Genomic DNA, 14,074 nt, shown 5'->3' with positions numbered 1-14,074 from the left:
TATATGTATATGTATATGTATATGTATATGTATATGTATATGTATATAATATGTATATGGAAAGTCTCTTAAATTGTGCAATGGGAATAGTATCCAGTTCTTCTGAAACCTTTATTTTCTTTAAGGCTGGTACAAATATGATTACCCTTCTGCAGAGTGGTTTGGAAGATGAGAACTTCACTTTAACACAAAACTTGCTCAAGAGGAGATTACGTGACTGCAGACTCCTCCAGGTCTCCCTTTCTAATGCAATTGGTTTTCAAAAGCTCTCCTCCTCCTCACATGTCCTGTTGGGGTTAAACACCTCTGAGGAGGCTGAAGGGAGGAATGTTTTTAATCTCCTTGATTTATTAAAATCATCCAAAGATAGCCAGCTGTAACAGATAAAACTGCTGCCCTCTGCACTTTAGAAAGATCCTCCCCAAACCTGTTCTGCACAGAAAGTATTGGCAGTGGCTTAGTGACCTCTGGGATGTGGTGGTACCTGCCTACCCATCAATGGTCAAATGCAGCCCTGGCCAACTTTCAGCAGGGCTGCCTTCTGGCTCTCACATTCTCCGATCTCTTTGCTCATGGAGATGCCATGGTTTCAGTGGGGTTAGGCACTGAACTTGCTGGGAAAACTGGTCCCAGAAGGGTTTCAAGTCTTGGGTGATAATGTCAAGAGGAAAGAAGGGAGAAGGTTCTGGCAAAGTGAGACAAGGCAGGGGAAGGATTTTCTCTGAAGGGATTTTGTTCTTTTAGTTTTGCGTGCCTCAAAATCCTACAAAGGGCTGGAGAGGAAAGGATGTCTCAGGGAAGGACTAAGGCCTGCATTAAAGCTCTGAATATTTCTGTCTGCTACCTTTTCCCACTGCTTCTTTGTAGACATGCTTAAATGATTGTATTTGTGTGTGTGCACTCTTTTGGGGTCTCTTCATGAAGATTTTTTTGTCCTTCAGTTCTCTGATACCATTAGCTTTTAATCATCACAGAACCATAGAATCACACTTTGCATTTCCCTTCCCATTTGCACTCTTAGGACCGTCAGATGAGCTTTGGCCAGCACAATGCTGCAGAACTCTTCTTTCAAGCTTTCTATGGGATAAGCTGAAAGCAGCACCTGGATTCATACTCCATACCTCCCCTGTGGGTAACAAATGTCCGTGTCAGGGCAGAATGGAGATATCTGCCCTCCAGGCCAAGCCAGGGCTCTGCAGGACGTGACAGCTTTGATTTGTGTCTGAGCAGGACTCAAGAGAGACAAAAGACAGTTTCAAGAATAATGGAATGGACGTGGCAGGCAGAACCAGCAGCGCTCTTATCAGCTGGGGGAGGCAGAGCAGATCTGAGGAGTGGAACAGACCAGGTACCAGGAACCAGATCTTAGGGTTGCATTCCTTACATACATGAAATTTCCCGCAGTCCCCACTAAGTTCTCTTTGTAAATTGAAAATCTAAAATCTGCAAGAAAAAAAAAAAAAGAGCCTTACTGAAGAAAAAAAGTAATTAATTTCCTGTGCTTTATTAATCTATAAAGTAATATAATAAAAAGAAACCCTTATCCTAAGCTGAAGGAGCGTATTGTTTAAACCCCAAGAGAAGCAATGTTTAATTTAATTTCACAGGTAGATATTTTGAAGTCTCTCCAGGAGGAAACCCTTTCAGTACCACCATTCCAAGAATTTGACACAATATAATTTATAATGCCACTGTCCCGAGAGGCCTCAGTGTATTGCACACATGTGGGCACCCACACACACCCAGAGGGAAATCTTCCTGTGAGCTTCTGATGTGAACTTCTAATGTTATTACACAAAAGGCAGCGGGCAAAGTGGAGAAGAGGAGAGGTAGAGGTGGCCAAGTCTTCAATGTGGGTCTGCAATGAGAGGAGAACAGGATTCCTGATGTCCCACTGCCCTATCCTAGCTCTTCTCTTAGCACTACAGTGTCTCAACATCTGATTTTTTATTTTTATTTTTTACATGAGTTAAGAGAGAATCAATCTCTAGAGGAATTCTGTTTTTTTCCTCTCTTTTTACTGAGATTAAGCCTACACTAAAGGCATATACTTTCTCTTGATGGCCTAACAGAACGGCACAACCACATTGATGTTGCACAACCTCTTCCCCTTCCTGACGCCACCAAAAGTCCTTGCTATACAATAAGGGGGAACAGCTGGGTACCATTCATCTTGTTTTCAGCTTCTCAGTCTTGATGAAGGTTGTGGTGAATGCCAAGAAGGTTTACTTTGCATTAACAGAAAATACTGGTAGCCTCACAGGCAGCCCAAAACTATTGTCAAAGCCCCAAGGACTGTAGTGGTTCATTCCTTTCTGGCAGCAGTTTAGCTTCATTAACTCCCCTGGGGTCTGTTCTTGCCTTACTGATGAAGATATTTAAGAACATCTGTTCCAGGAGTCAGTAACTAGGACCGATGCTCTTCAATATCTTCATCAGTGTAACTGACAGTGGGATCAAGTGCACCCTCAGCAAGTTTGTGGGTGACACCAAGCTGAGTGGTGCAGTTGACATGCCTGAGGGGTGGGATACTATCCAGAAATACCTAGACAGGCTTGAGCAGTGGGCCCAGGTGAACCTCACAACGTTCAATGAAGCCAAGTGCAAGGCCTTGCATCCTGGTTGTGGCAACCTTCACTATCAATACAAGCTGGAGGATATAAAGATGGAGCACAACACTGCTGAAATAGACTTGGGGGTACTGGTGGATGGCATGCTTGATGTGAGCCAGCAATGTGCCCTTACAGCCCAGAAAGCCCATAGAGTCATCCCTGGAGACATTCAAGGTCAGGCTGGTCGGGGCTCTGAGAGCCCTAACTTAGCTGTTAGTGTCCTTGTCCATTGCAGGGAGTTGGACTAGGTGACTTTTAAGGATCCCTTTGAACTCAAATGATTCTATGATTCTATTACTCTTAACCCAAAATGAGCAGAAGAGCCTTTTTCCTGTGGTACTCCCCCAGCCACCAGTCATACCGTCTATACATCACACAGAGAGAGATACCGTCTTGCAGAACCGGTTCCATCTTCCTCTCTTACTGTCATTGCATTCCTTTCCCTCAGACACCCCACCAGCCAGCTCCAACAGGCTGGGATGAGCCATGATTTCCACCTCCTTTGCATATTAATGAAGATGGCTGATAAAGGAATAGACTATGGCACACCAGTGTGCCATTTATCTAAATCTAAATCTCACGTAGCTCCATGGAAAGGCTTGTTTCTCAGGGGCAAGCTGGAGACAAGACAGTGCCCTGCCCTGTTACACAGCTCTGTCATGTGCTCACAGAGCAGCCTTCACAGGAACTATGATACTGCTAACTAATTTGGATCAGAAGAGATTGCTCTGCTCACATCAGTCACTCATCTGGAGAAGAGGGTGCCAAGGGACTGGGGCTTTACTCCTCAAGGGCATCCACTTAGCTCTGCTAATCCCTTTCCAGTTCAACAGCTGTCCCATGGCACTTTGCCACCTACAAGACTGTTGAGTGCGAAAGTTCCTTGCTTTGCAGCTAGCTTTGCAAAATCTACATTATTAGGATTGCAAAATTATTCCTGGTCCAAGATAAACAAAGAAACCCAAGATCCCTGTGAGACCAGTCTCCTGAAGGCAGAGACTTGAGAAGGCAGATTAGAAAATAAAAGGAGAAATAAATATATATATCATGGCCAAACTATGACTAAGGCAAAGATAGGACAACTGCTTCCAGTTCTTTGAAGATCATAAACACCACTGTGTGAGAGCAGATACAGTTCAATGAGATGGATGAGGCTGAGCAGAGAAAAACTTTTGCTGCGGGTAAGCAGAAGATTTGAGGCCACTGTGGACGTTGTGCATTATCCAGAGAGAGGAGCAGGAGTCCTGTGGCTGCCATCCATTTAACATAGACAGGCCTAAGCATAGGGAACGTGCCTAGATGGTGTGATGATGGCAAGCTGACCTAAAATCAGATGGGAGAAGACAGTGAAAGGCAGGGGTTATCCAACTCATTTTCATGTGGCTTTGCAAGAGCAAGAGGAGTGCAATAAATCCTCTCCGTGCATTCCTCTGACTATCCATTATATGAAACGACATGGGATTGTATGTGCATATGGCTGTTCTTTATCGCCTGAGGGTTTCTAAAGCACTGAAAATTGGCTGTGTACTCTGCCTGGCCTTCATGGAGACAAAATCACCATGGCCACTCTTCCCTGGTCCACCACCTTTGTGACACATTGATGTCCCTGCTACAAGATGGCTCTCATTCTCCTTGGTGATCTAGGGAAATCATCCATGCTGGTACAGCCATTCCAGACATCCTTTTGAGGTCTTGTGTCCCTCTCTTACTTTTCTTATGGTGTAATGTTGAATAGCAACCTGCACTATGCTCACGTCCCACGGACCTACCAGTCCATGCTCCAACCAAACTCCAAGAGACATTGCAGATATTGTGACGTGTGTTTTTCTGGCTAAGATGGATTGGTTTTTATTCAACAGAGATACAGGGCTGAGAGACTAAGAAGAGTTACAAGACTCCAGATAAAGCACATCCATGTTTAAAAGAATCTGGTCTCATACACCTGAGGTATCTGAATGCCCAGGGTAGAACTGGTGCAGCCAGCCCTGGCAGAGGATCAGGCCTTGTAAAATAGTGTTTACATTAAAAAAACAATACCAAAACTTCAATGAGTCCTTAATTAAAAAGCGCAGTGCCTCAGAACTAAAGGAGCACATTATATTTAAATTCTCTGGTGCTTTGCACCAAGAAATTATCCTCCTGTAAGTAATATCTGGATGCCATCTCCTTCCAAGGGGGCAGATGTATACTTCTCAAGCAGTTCTGAGGCCAATGTGGCAACACATTTAAATAATGTGGTAAAAATACGGCCATTAAGAGATCTTGTTTTTACTTTTCAGCCCTTCCAAATCAAACAAAGTGAATTTGACACAGGAAAAAAATTCAAACAAACCTCTAGGATTTCCATTATTTAAAGAAAGTCACCTGGGAGCATCTGTAAAAGCTGGCTTCTCTGCCAGATTTGTGATCAGGCATCTGGGAGCAGTTTCACAGGTAGAATACTGCAGTGAAAATTGTTTCATCAAGAAATTCAATGTAATAATATGGAAGAGAGAAGAATTTGTATTGCTACATCTTTCAAATTGATCATGAATATGTGGGCTTTTTTTTTTTTTTTGGAAAGTTTCAGCTGCTGCAGTAATTATTTGTTGTGGTGTTGCTGGAATTACCTTGCAGCTGAAGCCATTTAATTAAAGACAAAAACATAAAAATGTAACATCTTCACCATCAGAGGGCATGTAGATGTCCTGGACATGTTCTTTGCAGTCTCTTTAAAATAAGCAGTGGTGAAACTTAAATTAGGAGTAGAGAAGATGCTATTCTTGTTTTGAGGAACATTGCAGATGGTGCATCTTCCAGCAACATAATAACAAAACTCAACCAAAGGATTTTCCAATGGCCATCAGTCTGGGCATAAGCCTCCTTAATCTTACAGAAGAGCAAGAGTGAATTGTTCATAGGGAAGAAGAAAGGTTGGAAAACCTTGCTGAAGAAGTTGGTCTTCGCACTGTCATCTTCATAATGACCACTATCACTACCACCTGAGGGCTATTCATGATGGGAGCAAGAAGCAGAGCTACTACTACCCTTTCAGCAAGGCTTGAAGAGGGGTGGAGGTGAAATTCAGTGGAACACAGGATTGGTTTGACAGGCTGCCCAGAGAAGTTGTGGATGCCCCATCCCTTGAGGCATTCAAGGCCAGCTTAGATGGAATCCTGGGCAGCCAGATAGAGTGGCTGGCAACTCTGCTCATGGCAGGGGGTTGGAGCTCAATGATCTTTAAGGTCCCTTCCAACCCAAACCATTCTATTATTCTATATGGGGAGACCTCACTAGAGTAAATGTCCTGAAGATATCCAAAGCCATGCTGGATGGGGCTCTGAGCAACCTGGTCTAGTTGTAGATGTCCCTGCTCATTGCAGGGGAGTTGGACTAGATGATTTTTAAGGATCCCTTCCAACTCAAGTGATTCTACAATCTTATGATTCTATGAAACTGTGCTAAACAAGGGGCACTCCAGCTCTCAGCCTGGGGCAGGGAAAAACTGGAGACAGGGAAACTTTTTATCCTAATTTTTTCTTGTAGTATTGCAAGAACAGGGTTATGCACATTGGGAGAGCAAAAGCTGGGTCCACCTGAGCATCTGCTGCCAGACAAATCCTAGAGGAGTCATATCCTCTCCTAGATGCTGACAGGCTTGTCAATTAGGGGCTGTCTGTTGATGTGAAACAAAGGCAGCCTAGAATAGATCTTCTGTCACTGCAATAGTGTTAGAATTTTTTTTTTTTACTTCTTCAAACTTGGAAGAGAGCTGCAGTGATTGCCCTCCCTGAGAGCAGTTCTCTGTAATTCGGACAGCGTGGGAAAATCCTCTCAGCTACCCCAGAGAGACAAGGAGAAGATATCTGGGGGGAGTATGTGGACCTCCCTTTACAAGAGGTCCTCGAGGGCAGGTTACACAAACATCTGTCAGCAGGGCCATGGCAGAGCTGATCCTGCCTGGGGGCACATAATGGAGTACGTGACCTTTTCAGGTCCCTTCCCACCCTCTGAGGTTGTGAGTGGGGCTGGGAGGGGGGAGGGGAGATGTGGGATAAATCTTTTCTGTGCACTCCTCTGACCTGCAGCTATATGGAGCTGTGTGTGTGCATATGGCTGCAGATGCTATGGAAGCATCAACTAAAAATACCTAAAGGTCTTACAAACTCTTGTGACGTGAGCCTGGGCTGTGCTACATCACTGGGAACACCTGTAGCGGCCAGATGAGAAACTTGTGCTGGTTTCATGAGATGGAAATTTCTTTTCATTGCAGATAGTGGTGATGGCAGTGAGCAGCATCAACTCCTTTTTGTAAGCAGCTCCCACACTGGAGTTAGCTGAGGACATTCCCTTGAATGGACGGCATCTGGGCTGTGCCTGTACCCTCATGGGGAAGGAATTTGGGGTGGAGCCTGGAGAAACAATCCCAGCTTCGCAGTGCTGATTAAAATGGCCGTTAGATTACAGCACCGGATCAGGTCAGATTAAACAATGAGGTCAGATGACGGAAAGGAGCCATCTGTGCATTGCAGTGGGCTGGGATCGCTCTGGGGACAGAGTGTGACCTGATGTCCCACAGCCTGCTGTTGTCCCCACAGCCACCACTTCCTCCTTATGGCATCAGGTACCACTGCTGCCTCCAGTGACCCCCCTCCCACCATGCCTGGAAGGAAAAGAAAGTGCTGAAATGCTCTGAAAAGAAGCACTCTGTCCAAATCTAATCAGCTTCAGATAGGGAAATACCCCCTGCTGTGCAAGGAAAGGTCCTGTTCCTAATTCCCTGTCTCTGTTTCCCCTTACCCCTTTGCGAGATGGGGACATCAGGAATGGTGGGATGAAGGCCTGGTGTCACCAGGATGGAGGTTCATTATGCCCAAGGCATTTGGGGGTGGATAGGATGGCTTTTGGGAGGGTTTGGTATGCTATGTTCATAGCAGGGTTGGGAAGCATGCAGAATTGCAGAGGTGGGAAAAATGTTTTCTCTAGCAACTTAAATGCGTCACTTATGTTTATCCATCTTCACCAGTCCTTATCTTTTGCTACCGTTGGGTTCTCCAGCTTCTGTGCCCCAAGAAGTGCTGCAGAGTGCTGACCGTGTGTAATGGCACTGTGGATGTCCCAGTGTCCCTGTGATGTCTGCATGAGCAGGCAGATGTAACACAGGACCCATGGGGCAGAATTTGGTTGCCTGGCAGGATACCTAGTTAACCCAGGTGACACTAGTCATGTCTTTGTAAAAAACTTATTTCTCTCTAAATTTATTTTGGTATAAAAATGATCATTAATATTACATTATTTCTTTTTCACTTCTTTCCAGGATGGATTTAGGCAAACTCGGCAAGGAACTGTGGAGAGGCTCAGAGGCTGCAGATGCCAATATAGCACAACCATCCACTTCCTCCCCCATCCCCACTAATGTTGATTTCTAAATGTTAGTGACAGCTTAATTCTTTGAGTGTACAACTGGCAGTTTTCTTCTGTCACTAATCATAACGACACTGGGCTGCTGGCAAGAGCTGATAGAGTGAGGCTGGAGTTTCCCAAGAAGCATCACAGGGGTCCCAAATGCTTTGTATTAGCAAAGACAGTAAAAATGTTTTTCTAGAGGACAACCCTGCTTGCAGGGTGCTGGAGGGGTCGGTCAGGACTTTCCTTTAGTGATGACCACAGTACTCTCTGCGAACACTTTCTTCCCTCGAGTCAGCAAATAACCAGAGTTCAACAGGAACCATCCTCAGCCCCATCCCCCTGCCCCATTGGGCTTTCTCATTATCTGCAAGGGGAATGCGTGCTGCTCTTTGCAGCCCAGAGCTCAGTTGCTGTGGGGATTATCGACTAAGAGGTGGACTGGAAAAAGCCCTAATCTCTTTCCTGCCAAACTTTGTGCTTATCTACAAACCAAAAAGGCCATGTTGGGTTGTGTATTTCTTTTTTTTCTTTTTTCTTTTTTCAAGACTTTGGTGATTTATGAGTTCCCAGAGTTACTGCTTTTTTTTTTCTTTCTTCATTTGCCACCTCTCTTGGCATGGAGAATGAGCCAGCTTCTCCTAAAAGGAGAACATTTCTCATGAGGTTGGTGTAGCTTCAATGAATCTTTGGGTCTAGAAATGACACAGAGGTGTTCTAGGTACTTCCTAAAGCAGCACAGCTCCATGGAGCCTTCTCCTTCCAGCACACCCTTGACCAGGGTGCCAGTATTGGGAAGAGAAAGAAATTGGCTGTAAGAGAAGAAGAAAGAGCATCCTATTTTCTTTTGCAGCAGGAGTCCAGGAACAAAAGAAACTTTGTCTCACTTGAAATATAAGCATGAAAATGTTTGACTGTCTGTAGAATCATAGAATGGCTTGAGTTGGAAGAGACCTCCAAGATAATCTATTTCCATTCCCCCTCTTGGGCTGGTTTCCCCTCACCAGATCAGGCTGTCCAGGGCTCCATCCAACCTGACCTTCAACATCTACAAGAGTGTCCTTCAGAACGTGCAGGGATAAGAAGGCAGAGTTGAGAATATTCCACATCCCATGCCTTCCTGGTGCCTGCCTTACTGTCTTCTTGCACGTATTTCACTACTTCCATAGTGCAAGTATGATGATGGAATTTGACTGGGGATTAAGCCAGCCCTGATGGAACTTCTCCACTCAGAGAATGGAGAAGATGAAGAAAGACCATGCATGCCCCTGATGCTAATCTCTCTGCCCTGATTCTTTGCAGAACTCTTGTTTTTGTCTATCCCTCAGTTTTTGACACATGGCCTATAAGGGAGACCTTATGGACATTTTAAAGATTCCTTCTTGCTCCAGTGCTTAAAAACGTGCATGTTTACTTAGTTATTCTTCATTTTGGAGTGAAGCAGTCTGCCCTGGTGAGCATGTTGCCATGATTAATTGTGCTAGGCAGAAACATGAATGGAGTTATTTCAGCTGCTGGAAGAGCACAAGGGTAAGCGTATCTCCTATTGGAACAGGCTGCTGAGGGAGGTGGTGGAATCACCATCCCTGGAGGCGTTCAAGAAAAGGGTAGATGTGACACTGAGAGATACGGTTAGTGGGCAATATTGGTGGTAGATCAGCAGTTGGGCTAGATGGTCTTAGAGATCTTTTCCAACCTTAATGATTCCATGACTCTGTGAGCCATATGATGTGCCTTAGCTGTGCCTTTCGTTGCAAAATAAGAAAGCACTCCAAGGAGATGGCCTTCACTCTGATGTGAGATTTCCACCTGTGGATGGAGGACAGCATTTCAGTGGCACCAGCCAATGTCATCCTCTTGTGCAAGGGACTTAATGCTCTCGTGAGACCATCTTCAAGGTACTGCATATAAATGCAGCGTACATAGCAACCCCAAAGCTTTCAATTGCACCATTATGTCAGACAAAGCATAAAGAAAGGGAAATAGATGAAGAAAACTGAACTGAAGTTGTTGGAGATTATTATTCGGAGATGGAAAAAGAAAACAGCTGGTTACAAGTACTCTCCGGTCAGCCTCTCTGCTTTCCAGCACATCTCTTCTCAGCATTTGTACTATATCCTGCTGTCCTTACCTCCCCCTTATAAATATCTTACAAGCACTGAATGCAGGAGAAAATCGCTGATGAGGCACCAACAGCTCACATTTTAAGAGGAAGGTGTAATCCGTAGGGTAGCTTAGTTTGAACTTTCTGGTGTCTTGCCTGACTGAACGACGTTCCCTCAGATCATCTGATGTTGCAGAGGCTTTGGAACACCTTCCATGACCTTCATGCTGCTCTTTTGAAAGGCTTTAGGTTCTGTTGTCCTCACATCAAAAAAAGCAGTGCATAGGATACTTACAGAAGGCTCCTGTGTCCTCTTTGTCAAGGGACTCTTCTCAGAGCACAGAGAGAAATTCCCATTGTGACACTGTAGGCTGAAAGCGCTCCTCAGTAGTGTCTCAAACATGAAGAAACAGCACAAGAATGGGAAGAGTATTAAAGTAGACATTTAGAAGCTGCACTGTTGGGAAGGCTGATGAATTCCCATCCATGTCTTTCATGCTGGCAATACCAATGACTTTGCAGTTCTTCCCTATGAATCTAACTTTATCTCCTCCCTGAGGGGGTAGACCTATTCCAACTCATGCAACCTAATCAATGTGACGTAGTTTCTGTGAGCACAGCAAGGCCTCAAGCGAGCTTCATAAAAGAGAAACAACAAAGATTTTTTGAAATACTGGCTGTCCAGAAACCCTCAAGGTATTCCCTCTGCCACAGCACTCATTCAGTTTTTTTTATATTTCACAGAGCTTTTTTCTCCCAAAGGAAAACTCATTACAGTCATATTATCAGAATGATTTTCTTAAAGATCAGTAGATGTGCTCCTGCACAAAAGCTAACACACAACTGCTGGTTGCTTGCAGGAGAGCTCATATTGGCTCATGGGAGACCTCACTGAAGCTTTCCAGTATTTGAAAGGAGCTTACAAGCAGAAGGGTGACTGACTTTTTACATGGTCTGACAGTGATAGCATAAAGAGGAGTAGCTTTAAACTAAAAGAGGGGAAATATAGGATAGATATTCAGAAGAAATTCTTTACTTAGATGGTGGTGAGGCACTGGCATAGGCTGTCCAGAGAAGCTGTGGATGCACTATCTCTGCAGGCTGTCAAAGCTGGGGACCTGGGCAGCCTGATCTAGTGGGTGGCAATCAGTCCACAAGAGGGAGATTGGAACTAGATGACCTTTGAGGTCCCTTCCAACCTAAGCCATTCTGTGATTCTATATGACATAAAAGGGCATTTTCTAGCCTTCTCACTTACAGAGAGAAGTTTATTGTCATAACACTGAAAATAGGCTCCATATTTATGTCTATGCCTGATAAATAGCATTCCACTTAGATGATGTATAGGTAAATCCCAAGGTGTCATCATCTGAGTATCAAATGAAGTGCCAACATCCAGCTCTCTGTCATTCAGCCTTCACTCCTGCCTAGGACACAGGATCATAGAATGGCTTAGGTTGGAAGAGACTTTAAAGATCATCTAGTTTCAACCTCTCTGCCATGGGCTGGGTTGCCACCCACCAGACCAGGCTGCCCAGGGCCCCATCCAACCTGGCCTTGAGCACCTCCAGGGATGGGACACCCACAGCAAAGCATGAAGGAAGAGAAACAGACGGAGAGAACTGGACATCACTCCACGTTTTTGGCTTCTCAGGCTTTAACCTAGTTGAGCCTTGAGACAGCAGGTAGAAAGATTTTGACACTAATTCCTTCAGTCTGCATGATCTGTTCCTGGGGTGGCCTGACAATTAACTTCTTTTAAGCCATGCATCATTTTCCCTCAGCGTGGTGCTGGGAAGTGATGAATATCACTACAATACATTGCCAGTTCTCCTTTTGTGTGTTTATCTGCCTATGGCAGTTGCCTGATGATTCGTTTCTTATTTGGATGGATCAGCACCACAATAAACCACATGGCAGTTATCTCTGGGTTTGCAGCAACTGGATGCACCCCTATTTCCCCCTCCTTTGTACCAATGAAGGAAAAAAGCACATCGTCCCCTGATCTACAAATTGCTCTGTCAGATAAAATGATTTTTATTCCAGCTCTTAATTTGCTTAATATGTTAAGTCTGGTGCCAGATTCGCTTCTGCTCTGATACTCAGCCAATTGCTCCTGCTCTAGCAAAGTGGGTGTAAATTGATAATCTTCTTGATTAACTTGCAGGGGCAGTCTGTAGGTTTGAGACACTGGGGAATCAAGATTAAGGCTTGATTTTCTGCACAAATTCATCTCCTACACAGTGCCAGTGATACAGCTGGGACTATGATACAGCACAGCAAGTTGGGCTCCGTTCTTTTTAGAAAACATGCTGTGTATGGGTTACAGCAAGCATGGGGGGATGCTGCATGTTTTGGTAAATGGAGGCTTGGTTCATGGGAAAAAAGCCTCTCTCAAGAAGTGAAGGAGGATTTCTTCCAGAGACCAGTCACACATATGGAGCATTCCTTTTCATCACGTTCTTTAAAGCACCCCAGGGAGAAATTTGGGATCAGTCTTTAATGAACATTCAGGGAAATAAGTTTACTTAATGATGTCCATTTCTACTCCTCCTCTCCCTAGAGATACTGTCAGTATGGCATGCATCTTTGCTCAGGGCTGCCAGTTTAGACACATCAGAGTATAGCACTACTATGATGACTGAAAGGAACCATTCTGACTCTTTCTATGCTCCATAAATGAAATTTTTTACCTCCACAGGAGTGTGTGTGTACAAATCAGGGAAAAGCACAGAAGCATGCTAACCAGAGCACATATATGATTCATCCCCTCCAGCAAGAAGTTCTCTCCCCATCCAGTGGTGACTGCATCAAACAGCATCTGATATATCTGCTGCAGCCTCTGGGTAACAAAATGAGCTTTTATTTATCTGCTGTAAGTAGAATCATTGAACTGTTCGGGTTGGAGAAACCCAAGTGCACATCTGGCCCAACTGTCGATCTGCCACCAATATTGCTCACTATGTCCCTCAGTGCCACATCTGCCCTTTTCTTGAACACTTCCAGGGACAGTGACACCACCACCGCAGTCTGTTCCAATGCATTACCACTGTTTTGGAGAGGAGATTTTCCCTAATATCCAGCATGAACCTCCCCTAGCGCTACTTTGGGCCATTCTCTCTTGCCCTAGGTAGTGGCTATGAGATACAGAAAGTTGTTTTGCTCCTGAAATGCTCAGGAAGACAGCATTGCGCATTGCTCAAGAGCCATCACATTAATTATGTTTGCATTAACTGGGCACTTTCCATGCTCACTATCTGAGGTGTTGGGGATACTGTAAACATTCTCCTTAAGCAATATTCCTTTAGCCACAACCATTGCTTTTGGGAAATACACGTTGACATTTGATTGCCTTCATATATATGTGTGTGTATTGGTATATTGTATCTCAGAAAAGAAGACTGAGAGGGGACCTGATCCAGGTCTATAAATATCTAAGGTGTGGGGGGCAGAATGGCGAGGTCGGACTCTTTTCAGTGGTGAGTGGAGACAGGACAAGGGGAAATGGCTGGAAACTGCAGCATAGGAAGTTCTGCACAAACATGCGCAAGAACTTCTTTACAGTGAGGTGACGGAGCACTGGAACAGGCTGCCCAGGGAGGTGGTGGAGTCTCCTTCTCTGGAGATGTTCAAGACCTGCCTGGGTGCCTACCTGTGCGACCTGCTGTAGGGAACCTGCTTTGGCAGGGGGGTTGGACTCGATGATCTCTGGAGGTCCCTTCCAACCCCTACAATTCTGTGATTCTGTGATTGGAGGCATATTCATGCATCTTCTTTTGGAAACAAAACAAAACAAACAAACAAACAAAAACAACATCAAAAATCCAGCCAATATTACTAGCAAAATGAAGAGCCTTTTATCCGATATTTGGGAGACTGAAAAGGGATTTCTAATGATGGAAAGTGGAAGAGGCTGCCCTCGCGTGGTGTTTAGATAAAATATCCCTTTCAAACAGCTGGCTTTCCCAAGATT

The sequence above is a fragment of the Centrocercus urophasianus genome, unplaced genomic scaffold (assembly GCF_019232065.1).
Source record: "Centrocercus urophasianus isolate 14NV4802_14NV808 unplaced genomic scaffold, USGS_Curo_1.0 seq_15, whole genome shotgun sequence".
Classification (NCBI taxonomy): Eukaryota; Metazoa; Chordata; class Aves; order Galliformes; family Phasianidae; genus Centrocercus; species Centrocercus urophasianus.
Note: the sequence above shows the minus strand (reverse complement) of the source record.